Raw genomic sequence first — 13,217 nt, 5'->3', positions numbered from 1 at the left:
CAGTGCATAAGGCAATAAATGAAAACTAAATATGATAAGAACACGATGAAAATGTAAATGACTTTTTTATTGCCAGATTCCGTACTTCTTGTATTATAATGAGCTATGCAAATATGAGACTAGGTCACATGGCAGTAGAGTAGTGATTCAGAAGGCAAGCTCCATTCATACACGTGCTAGTTTGAGTGCTGGCTATATCTTTAAATTCCATTGTGACATTAGACAATTGGGAAATCATAGTTTTTTCCATCATAATTAGTGAACAATAATAACAATCTTATAAACTGTGGCAGTCGTGTATGTATATTTCTATACTTGGTTAATTTATTCATGGGCCTCTAAAATTTGAGTAAGATGGTCATTTACGTCTGAAAAGGGTCCAGAATATGGCACCTCAAAATACGCCACTTTGGCCTCGGATTATTTTGAGCTGAAAGCAGTTGAGAATGAGCAGCTGCGGAAAGAGTTCTCTGCCCTTTCCTTTTCTGCCTAAAAGCAGGGCATGCATTTCCCTTTGTGAAGGCATCCCTCTCTCCCGTACCTGGAGGAAGAGAGTGGCTGGTCACTGCAGACAGAGTTGGGACCAAGATGTGTATGTATAAACAAACCTTACTGAAATCACCCTGAACTTCCGTAAGTCTCCCCACAGTTTATGGTTCCTTGAGACCCAAACCCTTTTTCTTTTATTCACATGGTATACAAGAGGTCCCGATATCCAACCACTTTTTTCAATTTCACTTTTCTGTGATCTCCCATGCATGTGAATATTAACAAAAATTATATGCCTTTTCCCCCATTTATCTGTCATCTGCTAGTTTAGTTCACATGCTCCCTGACAATGAGCCTAAGAAACAAAGCAACTTTGTGAGTTTCCCAAGGCTGCCGTGACACATCACCGCAAACTTGGTGGTTTGAAACAACAGAAATGTATTCTCTCCCAGTTCTGGAGGCCATAGTCCCACTAGAAGCTCCTAGGTGGATTTCTTTCTTGCCTCTTCCAGCTTCGAGGAGCTCTGTAGGTTCCTTGGCTTGTGGCTGCAAAACTACAGTCTCACCTGGCCTTCTCCCCTCTGTAAGTCTTTCTTTATATATCTCTTACCAGGACACTTGGATTTCTTGGATAAGTCAGGATCATATTACCTTGAGATCTTTAACTTAAATGCATGCACCAAAAGCTTTTTGTCCAAATTAAGGTCACATTCATAGGTTTTAGGAGTTACAATACGAATATATATTTTGTGGGACCACCATTCAACCCATTGTATCAGTGATGGATTTTTTTTAACTTGATATCAAGTAGTTTTCCTAAACTGGATGCTGTAGACATCTTAATTTTTCAATACATTTTTACCTTTTCTCTTGTTTTCCATCTTGATCACTTCTGACAACTGGCATGAAGCTGTATGTGTATTCCAATAAAAAGACTACTACTCCTACCGGCTGCTATGCATTGAGCACTTACAGTATCTCAAGCAGTGAGCTACACACATCACACCCATTATTTCACTAAATCTTCATAAGAAATAAGAAATATACCCACTTCACAGATGTAGGGACTTATGCTGATATTTAGAGAGATTTTGTGACAAATTCAAGGTTGCATAGTCAATTTGAGATGGAACTGAGGTGGGGAGGGTATAGCTCAAGTAGTCGAGTGCATGCTTAGCATGCATGAGGTTCTGGGTTTAATCCCCAGTGCTTCCTCTGAAAATAAATAAGCAAACCTAACTACCCACCCCCCTAAAAAAAAAATTAAAAAGAACAACAACAAAGAAGTCTGAGATGGAACTGAAATATGGAGCCCATTTCTCTGTTTACAAAGTGTTCCTACACACTGTGCTGTTTTCCTATATTCTTGTTTTGCACTTCACCTCAAATCATCTTTAGAGAGGAGCCGGTCTGAAGTTTTCTGTATTTATGTTGGATCTGTCCTCCCTGTGCTAGTTTTCCTCTTGTGCTGGTTCAGAAGCTGCTGTTTCTTTGCTAGATGTTCTCTATATTGTTCTGTGGTTTATTTGCAAGTGCATCTTGCTATAAAATGAATTTCCTGTCTACGTAGGGAAAATCCGGCTTTGCCTTTCACCTGTTGGAGCTTTTGTCCCTCCAAGGCCTTATTTTGTGCCTGGGTCTATTTCCTGGGCTCTGTTTATTACTAACCTTTGACAGGTTTCTCTACTTTGTTGTACTCCTTGCAGATTTTTAGAATTTCCAAATTTCCTACCCTCTAGGGAAAGCTTCCCATCTTAATTCTAAAGCAAGAGTATCTGAACACTTTCGATTGTTCACCACATCTGAAAAATAATTATCAGCTAATGCCTCTATACACGATTGGTGTATATGTGTGTGCATGAATATATAATGTATTGCTGGGTTACAAATGTTTCAAATCATGCACAGAAAAGAAATTATGAAGTTAAAATCAACTAAAAAAAAATAAGTATGTAGAGATTTTCCAGTATTTTTTCATTCACTCTAATGGTAGACTGATACAACCAACATGATTTTTACTCTGAGGTCTAGTATTTGAATGAACACAACAATTCACTCTCTGCCCCCAGGTGATTCCAGTCTCTTTGACCACCTCCTCCCTCTGCAGGCCTGGCCTCAGTTTGACTATTATACCCTTATCACTTGAATATCAGAATCTCTCTGATTTCTGTCTACGCTCTTCCATAAAGGAGCTTTACATCTACATCTGCCCTGTAATGTGGGAAACAACAGGATCAAGCAATTTTCAGAGCACTGCTGCTACTAAAATACTCACCACTTCCCAAACCCACAAAAAACAAGATCTTTTTTTCTCCCCTGAATTATTTTCTTTAAATGCTACGGAACAAAAGTTTAAAACGAATGTTTAACATGAACCTTCAGAAGTTTATGATCACATAGTTACTGGCACAACATGTGTTTTAACCATACTAAAATCATGTAATTTTCCAGTTCCCTTGGCATGTCATCACATAGCTGGTGCCTCCCGGTTGGGAACTCATGTGAACTCTCACTGCAGAGAAGCTTCTGCTTTAACAAGTACCTACAAGACGTCTCACTTGAATCCAATTCGGATGAAATTCATTTCTAACATTCTGTTTGAGACTGATTTTGTGAAATGAAGACCTTGTGTACATTTCTTAGAGCTAATCCTAATACTGAATCAAGTTAAGAACACAAGTAATGGTAGAGGAAAAGTCACTTTTGAGTAGCTATTGATCTAACTAAATCCTGTCATCTGTGTTAAATGCAGATCTTTAGATCTTTGTGTATTAACATCTGTAATGATGGGGGCGGGGCTGGAGTAATTATCTCAATGATTTTCCTGGCAATGTTTTTGGAACCTTTGAAAATAATTTATCAGAAGGTAGGATGGTGCCATTGTGTGGGCCGTTCCTGTAACATCCATTTACTCAGAGTATCTTTTAATATGAATTTAAAACAAATTCATTGTTAGTTTGTATGTGGTAAATTTTCATGCATTTTAAAATGTGGTACCTTGCAAATCTCTGTACTTTCTTACTGTTGGTTCACAGTAGCCATGGACCCAACTGTGAAGATCATTTCTTCTCCTGACTCTCCTCATCCCCTGGTTTCTCTAACCTCTTAGCAGTATGATGTGGGCATGTTTGTAACTTCTGTTGAGAACATATAATGCATTTATTGCCCTTAAGCAGGATATTTTAAAACTAAAGTTTGCACAATGTAAAGTCATGGAATATGGGTTTTAGTCCCAAATCTGGCATTCACCAGCTGCCAGAGGAAAATGCTGTAGCTTTTCTCCTCAGTGTTTTTCTTTTCTTTTTAGCAAAATAATGGTTTTTGACTGTTTAATGGCCATCAGGCTCCTTTTACCTCTGTTCATCTATGTTGAGATAGGAAAGTCCTAGGCCATATACACTTCCTTGGAGACATGTACAACTTTTATTACAGATGATTTAAAAAGTGAGTAACTGCCCAGGTCTGGTGAGAAGAGTGTTTGATAAAATAGATACAAACCCATCAAACTGTCTTTTTATATTTTATGCTACATGAATTGATCCATCCATACAATTATTCATAGAAATATGATTTATTTATACAGAATCAGCTACAGACTTGAACATATTTTTTTCCTACTTCTGGAATTTAAGATTACTGTAGCAGATACTCCCTGGTTTGTATATTTTGGCATCACTGAATAAACATCATTTATGTTTACGTCTTGAGTAGTTTATATCAAAAATTGTATATGCCAAGTTTCTTGACATTTTCCTAACATTTCATAATTCAGTGGCAGATACAGTCAGTGACAGAGCTCAGATTACATTAAACAGCACATGATACTTCCCATGACTGCTTTGTTTTCTCTTTAGATATAACAGATTTAAGTATTTTTATAAGCAGTTATGTTTTCCAGACATAAGTAAGATTTGAGAACTACAGAGTGTTAATGTTAATATCACCAGGTACAGAGTTAACTTTACCCAATACTTATACCTGACTTCATAAATCTGATGTCTTTGTTAAGGCCTCTGTTATCTAGCTTTATCTTTCTACCTATTTTTCTATAATCTATTATCTCCCTATCAATATGAATCATCTATCATAATCTAATAAAAAGAGCTTGAGGCAATTTCTTTCCTATAGATAGCTTTAATTGATGAGAATAACTTAAAAGAGATTAAATTAATACATTTTTATTGAGAATAACTTAAAAGAGATTAAATTAATACGTTTTTATTGCCTACATACATAATATTTATAGTCAAAGGACACTGGCTTTACAATACAAGGCAAATACCTGGACACTGAATTATGCCACAAAATCAGCACAAATGAAACAAATGAAGTAGTTAAGAAACTAAGATATAAGTATTGATTTTATGTGCAATAACATTTCAAAGAAAGGCTCAGACAACGTTGGACTTTTGAAGAAATAGCCTTCGTGCAGAGGGAATGGTTGTGATTTTAAAGCTAGGAACCTAAGGAGAAGACAAGGAGGTGATGGCTAGCATGTAACAAGGCCCGGTTGGAGGGTGGACTCCAGGGTAGAGAGCATTATGGATGACAGGCCTAAATAAATTTGTCTTGCCCATGAAGATCTGGTTCTGTTTCCCCCTCCTCACCCCTCCAAAAGTCTGTTGTTTTGTTTTTTTTTAAAATCTCACAACCAAATAGCTAAGTTCTAATGAAGACAGTTATATCATTATAGATATCATTAAATTCATGAGAATTATGACCTTCCCTGAGTCTTCCACATGGCTGGATCATTCTGTTACATATACCTGGAAAGTTCCCCATCCTATTAACCTCAGCAACTATTTTACAACTTTGTTATTAAAGCGCATAACTTCAATGCTGTCTCTTCACATTTACCAGATTATTCTGCTTTCCTATTTGCAGAAAAATGAAGACTATCAGGAAGGAATTTCTTTAAAATTTCCCCCCTCTCTCGCATGTATATCTGCACCAGCACCTTGGCATTTCTCCTTCCTGCCTGTCTCAAAGGAAAGCATCCCTTTTCCACAAAGGCAACCCACTTACCTGGTATGAGATTCTGCCCTTTGCCGGGGGATTTGGTTCGATTTCACGTACCTTCCATCTACCTACTGACGTCTTCCCTCGGCACGCAAACGCGCACATCAAAACACGCCCTGTAATCACAGGCTTTCCGTAAGGCTCGGACCTAGAGTTCTCCTGATTTCCCCAAATCCCTCTCATTCTCCTCCATCCTTTTTGGGGCTTCGAACGCTCTTAAATCTGTAAGCTTAAAATGTAATCTAATAATTGCTTACTTCTTCCAACTTGTAACCCTTTCCTAGTCTCTGTTTCATGGAGTGAAACCACCTTCTCTCCTGTTTCAAAACAGGAAACCTCAATTTTCTCCCAAATCTCTGCTCATAAGTTTCCACATTAATACTCCAAAATGTTTCACTGCTAGTATCCCCCACAACTATCTGCAATTCACATTTTGATTACTATTTTCTTGCATTAGATTCTCATATCTCCCTAATTGAACTGTTACGTTTCTTTCTTTCTTTCTTTCTTTTTTTTTTTTTTTTTTTAACAGATTTCCCTGCTCTCAGGCACACTTTTGCTCAATTTTGTATGTTCTAGTTCCGTCACACTCATCTCTCAAACTTAATAATATGGTTATAGCATTAACATGGGTTAATATTCACCTGCTTATCCCGTAATTTCCCTCAGTATGTAAGATAGGAATCGAAGATTGTATATATAATTTGCAATCTCATCGTGAAGTATCAGCCTGGTAAGTCTCCTCTCCTCCCCTCTGTTTCTCACAATTTATGTTTTAACCACTCCTTATCCCTGAATAATGTCATGCTTTGTTGTAGACCTGGGTAATTCTTGCTGTCTTCCCAGGACATCATACATTTGCTGGGTTCCTTGAAAGGCTCTTATTCATCTTCTGTTTTGACTTCAAGTCCTGTTTCCTCTGGGGAGACCACCTTGATTTCTCCAGACATACCTGAGTACAAGTACATCACTATTTCATTTTTACTGAAGACATACACTGCGTACAGTCTGCATGTTAATTTCCAATTTGCTTTGTGCATGTCTATCTCTCATTAGATAAGGGCTCTCACATATATATGTATGCATATATATTCTTATATATATTTATTAGATAAGGGCTCTTATATATATACGTATATATTATATGTAGGTATAAAGTATATTCTTCCTTGTATTAAGATAAGACAGATTTTAGTGCTGTAATTCAGTTTTTAAAAAGAACTTTAATGACAAGTGAGAGATTGGCTCCATCAAACCTCACTATTGCCATCATCTTTATCAATAATTTCAGTGCTTACTGTCCTAGCTATTATGAAAAGATACAATGAAAATTCTCTCTTTTTATCCACACACCTTCTTTCAGGGTAGGCTGTCATATTATCCTCACTTTAGAGATGATGACACTTATTCTGGAGATCCACACAGGTTGCCACTAGAGCTCATGTTCTTAATAAGAAGCTGTATTCTTTGAATCCAAGAAATTAATTTACATATTAATTTTAAGTGTGTAGGATCCCAAGGTTTATTACTGACTAAATCTTTATAAATAACAAAACTATTTGCTTATCTGCTTGAAATTCTAATGTCCATTACATGGGTTCAAGATGAGAGAAACGAGGGGGTGGGGAAGCATATGTGGAAGAGACATAAGGATTTTATTGGACATCGTAATTGGTCATTATATAGGCTGGATGTGATCTTAGTCAATGATAACAGAAGAAGCATGACATTTGTATCACAGGAGGTAATGATTTACTTCTAGTTGTTATAGGTTAGATTCCACATAGAGGATTTCTCTCAGAATGGATAATATGGGTTTGAAGACATCTGGACTAATTGGGTTAAACTCAGAGAAAAAGCAAGCTTGAAAGAAGAGAATTTAAATTTGCTAAATTTGCAATGAATATGAAAGACTGTGGAATATTTAACTGGAGTGGAGAAAGATGCTTGCCAAATATTTGAAAACTCTCTTGTGGGAGAGGATATGCATTTTGATTTGATCTTAATGGTCCTATAGGTTAGAACTGGATTCAGTGGTTGAAGAAGAGGTGTCCTAAGATGAAATGATTGCCTGAAGATTCACTGACTTCCTCCTAGCTGGGAGTGATCAGGTACATCCTAGACGGCACTTAGTGGGGTGGTATTGAGTTTAGTTATTAGAAGCATGGTTGGACTAGATGAAATTTTAGATCTACCACAATCCTATTTTTGTATAATGTTAAAATCATACTGCTCTTGACTTATTGAATTTTTAAATGTCTTGTGCATGATATTTATACTTCAATTATGATTAACTTATGTACTTTAACACAGATTTGAGAGAGGTTATTGCTTTAAAAAGGGAAGAGTGTCTTTCTTTCAATGTGGAGACTTTGATAAGTGCAACAAGTTGCCATGACATACAATATCACATCCAAATTTTAATGTCAAAACTTTCTGCAAAGCCAAGTGAATTGTTATAGAGAGAAATAGAAAATGTATTTTAAAATGTCTCCATAAATCTGTTTCGCAGATTTTAGTTTACATCAACCTTTAAACATTCAGAGTGATGGCAATATTTTTCATATTAATAAATAATTTTCTCAGGAGGAACAATATTGAAAAATGAAGAGAAAATGACAAAATAATTTTCAAAATCAAGAGAGAGTTTGAAAAAGAATAATGAAATAAAACATGAAAGTAGCCTCAAAATAGTATATTTTTGAAAGTTTTCCCCAGATATGAATATTAAGTACAATTTCATTAAAAATTGAAACTAAATTATTTTGAAAACTTGCTATACTTAGTAAAAGCTGTACAGAATTCTATACATCATCTGACATAGCCTGATAAAATTTCAAATAAAAAAAATGATTTTACTATATATAAAAAGGGAGGATTTTATGGTTCAAGTAGTATTATGTGGGAAGTAGAAAACATTTTTATATTAACCAAAAAAAGTTAATTGACACCTAGGAGAATAGAGTTTAAAAATATTATTATATATTTGTTTTTGACTCAAATGAACTGAATGGCAACTTCAAAGTAGATACCACTGCATCCTGAGAATTTGTTCCATTTTTTAAATGTGAATATGGGTTAATGAACATTCTTCTCTACTATCTTGGTAAGAGATTTGGCTCCCCTTGAGAAATAGTTATCCTTTGCTTAGTGATGAATTCCATGGCATCTCTAACTTCTAAGGCATGCGCAACTCACACAGACAGTTCTTTCCGGAGAGTCACATCAAATACGGAACTGACAATATTCCAGAGAAAACTAAACACTTACGGTTGGTAGAACATGTTATTCCGTTTTTAAACGGAAGAATAAACAAATTGAAACACCATTAACCAGATGCATGATTGTCTCTTACACGGTTAACACAGACCAAAGAATAGCTTGAGTGCTGGCTGCTCTTGAACAGAGGATATTAACATAAAACGGACAACCACTTTCTCCCCCACAGGCAGAAGAGCCGTTGTGGCTACAGAATTCAAGATGCTAAACTGATAATCTCTGTTACTTTGCTGGAGTTCATTCAAAAGATGAAATCCATTACCTATCTCAGCTCTTAGAGTTACGATTTCAATGCCAACTAAAAGAATAGGTAACAAAATTGGTAATTAAATAGGCAAAGAGTTCTTAGGAGATAGCACTGTTGTTAAGCTTTTATATTTTCGTGTTAATTACCGTGTTTTTCAATTTGAATAGACTTAAGGCACAAATATTGGGGAGGAGAAATTGTTAGGTTTGTATTTTCTGGTGATTGTGATTCGCCACTGAGAAAAGCTTAGTGTTGAACACACGGAAAAGCTCACTTACAGCTCACGAGGTGGACTAATAGGAACTCAGGCAGATCCCCACATAATCCCAGTGTCATGTCATTATGGATGTACAAGAACAGTATAGACTGGGAAGAAAATACATGCTAGGCAGTATAAAGTCCTTGAAAATAGTGGGTATTTGATGTAAATAAGATACTCAATAAAAGAAACATTTTTTATTTTTTGTATCTGGAGGTTAGGTCCACTTTAGAAAATAGTTGTAAACTAAACAGTATTCTTCTCTTCTCTCAAAAGTTATTTTGAGTCCAATAGACCTTACTAAAATTTGGAGTAAACTTTTCATGCAGATGTTTGAAAGTATGGTAAAATTGGAAAAAGATTCTCCTATGCATATTTTCTAGAAACACCAAAGGGACTCAAAATATGGTCTCTTGTGTCTTTCTTCCATCTTTTCAAAGAGCACTGGATATCTAAATATATGTGGTTATCATTTTACATAAGTATTTCTGTAAATTTATAACTGATAAAGGGACATTTTTAACCATAATATTTGTCAACACTTCTTGGTAAAATTCAAACCCTAGAAATATACTTCTTCAGAAAATTATGCAGTTTTTAAAACAAGATTATTGAGCTATGTATTATTTTACATAATATCCAGGTATTTATAATTGGTTATATGAAATAAATCATGCAAGTCCATTTAAATTTTTCTGTTACTAGAATTATATAAAATACATAATTTCTAAAATGATGTATTTAGCTAATTGTTTCTGAAACTCAAAAAAGCATGCATTTTCAAGTTCTATGTCCAGTGTATGGAAGTGGCCAATAGCAAATGTCTCTTTGGCACAATAAATTTAACTCATTAGATTGAAATCCTAAATTAAAAACTTCAGTGGGGTCCTGTAGACCCTATAAACGTGCCCCTCACTTATCACTAAAATGCAACTACCTTTGGAATAAAACATTGCAATATAGTTTGTGGTTTTCAACAAGCTGAGAATCTCTTTTAAGTATTTTACCTACAGTCTACTACAATTTAAAAATTCCGTGTAACATCCTAAAGCAGTCAATGGATGTTCAAGACATCACATACACAAAGCTTATTTGCCTATGGCAAAAATGTGTTTTTACTGCAGATAGCAAATACTTCTACAGTTAATATTTCATTCAAGATCATATGGAAGCATCCTGCTTACTAGGTGAGACATCTAGGTATCATTTATTACCAGGACTTTTATTGGCTTGGAGTGTAAAGCAATTGACATACAAATAAATTTCATGTATTTCATACATCAATTTGAAGATATTCTACAGAGTTCTACTCCTGTGAAACTACCTGCAATATCAAGGTAATTAATATATAATCCCCATCACTTGCAGAAGTTTCCTGGTGCCACTAAGTAATCTTTCATTCTTGTAAAATGGTTGTGCCATCTTACATTCTGATCAGCAGTGTAAGAAACTTACAGTCCCTTCACATCCTCATCAATACTTGGTAGTATCAGCTATTTCAAATTTAACCATTCTAATAGATATATATTTATATCTTCCAGTGATGCAAACTGGCCTCTCCCTCAAAAAATGCTGTTTGATGTATTTTGCCCATTTTTGTTGTTCTTTCAGGCACGAAGGCAAATTTGGTCCAGTTCCCTGCATCTTGGCTAGAAATGAAAGTCCTCACTAGCAGAGAATTTTGAAGGAGAAGGAAGAGGAGGAGAAGAAGAAGAAAATAAAAAAGAGCCAAACAGCTAATATGAGATTCTTAAGTATTTTTAAACTTTAGGTGATGTTATTCTTGAATAAATAAAAAAAAGAAATTACAAAAAAATGAAGACCATAAACCTTCTAAATAATTATATTTACATAAATTAATTGACTTTGTTTTCCCTAAGGGTGTTCTATGTACTGATTGATTTATTATGCTCTTCTGAATTGGGAATTGTATGGTATAGATGTACTTTATTCAACTTTGACTATATACTCGTCCCCAGTATCTGAGGGGGATCAATTCCAAGACCCTCACAGATACCAAAATTCATGGATGCTCTAGTCCCTTATGTAAAATGGTATAGTATTTGCATATAACATAAGCACTTCCTCCTGGATACTTTAAATCATCTCTAGATTACTTATTGTAGCTAATACAATATAAAAACTGTGTAAATGGTTGTAAATACAATGATATGCTGGGTCTACAGTTAAAAACAAATAGAAAATTTTGATTCCAAGAGGCACAGTTTTTGACCCTCTATAAACAGAAATAAAAATGATTCTTGAAGTTATATGTAAAAAACATTATTTATATATAAAAGAGTCAGCATTATTTAACATGTTTTGAGGGTTGTCAAGTCTGCAAAAAGATGAACATTATCAATAAAGATTGTATTTAAAGGGTGCTTTGTTTGATTAATAAATATACTGAAATGAGAAGCCTAAATATAAGAAAACAACATCTTGGCACAGACAGTAATGAGGGAGGGTCACTGCAGGACTCATTATGAATCAGAATCGAGACTTTTGGCTATATTTTGCAAATGCCTCTCATTTGTTCTGTAGGGAAAAAAAAAAACAAAACGGGAAATTATTACCTTGTTTTGAATGCGTAATGATTGTATTTTTTTCTGTGGCAGGCAGAATAATGATACTTCTCCAAGAAGATGTCCATGTCCTAACCTGTAAAACCTGTTACTCTGTTATCTTACACAGCATGAGGGAATTTGCAGATGTGGTGAAGGGTAGGGACCTTGAGAAGGGGAGATTATCCTGAATTATCTGGTTGGGCCCAATTGAATCACATGAGTCCTTAAAAAAGGAGGACGTTTCCTACCTATGGTAAGAAGGAGATGTAAACTGGCAATAATGATCGGAGAGGTACAATGTGGCTGGCTTTGAAGATGGAGGAAGAATGCAGGAATTCAGGCTGCCTCTAAAAGCCAGAAAAGGTAAGGAAACTGACCCTCCCCTAGAACCTCCAGAAAGAAACACAGGTCTGCTAACACCTTGATTTCAGCCCTGTGGGTCTCATGTTGTAATTCTGACCTATAGAAATGTAAGATAATAAATTTGTTCCTTTTAAGCTGCTATACTTGTAATTTGTTATGGCAGTAATAGTGCACTAATATAGTTACCTATACACTTCTGTAAATCAGTGGTATAATAAACTGCCTTGAATCCTTATTACATGTAAATTCAGATTTTCTCAACTAAAATTGATGCTGTCTTTTCAAATACAGGGGCTTAATAAGTTTTAAAGAATAACCAAAGTTAAATATCTGTACTATTTAGGTCCTAGATGACCACTAACTCTCAAGGATAAAAACTGGTAAGTCTCACACTGTATGGGCTTTCTCTTGCCGCTATAACAAATTAGCACAGATACAATGGATTAAAGTAAAATCCAAAATCTGTTGTTTCCATGGGGAGAAGTCCAAGAACAGCATGACTCCAATGGGTCTCTGCTCAGAATCACACTAGGTGTAAATGAGGTGTCTGTGGGGCTCTGCTTCTCAGGTCAGTCCCTTGTTGGCTGCCCATCTCAGCTTCCAGAGATGAACCACATTGTATGGCTCTTGGCCACATTCTTCCATTTTCAAAGTCAGCAAAGACAGATCAAATCTCTTTCAAACTTTGAATCACTCCTGCTTCGTCCACTGTCCTATCCCTCTGACTTTCTGCCTTCCTTTTCCATTTGTAAAGTCCCAGATGGTTACACCAGTCTCATCCAGATAATCCAGTGCAATCTCCATAAAGTATGTGACCTTTACTTCCTTGCAGAGATCCTTTGCCATGTAATAGAACATATTCTCTGGTTCCAGGGACTACGGCGTGGCCATCTTTGTAGGAATGGGAGGGGCTTTATTCTGTTTACCACAGACGTTAAATCATATTATTTTTGTTTGGGCATCTACAACCACAGAAACAGAAATGAGTAGCCAA

Source organism: Camelus bactrianus, chromosome 1, assembly GCF_048773025.1.
Source record: "Camelus bactrianus isolate YW-2024 breed Bactrian camel chromosome 1, ASM4877302v1, whole genome shotgun sequence".
Taxonomy (NCBI): Eukaryota; Metazoa; Chordata; class Mammalia; order Artiodactyla; family Camelidae; genus Camelus; species Camelus bactrianus.
The sequence above is the reverse complement of the archived record's forward strand: the minus strand, read 5'-3'. Positions refer to the sequence as shown.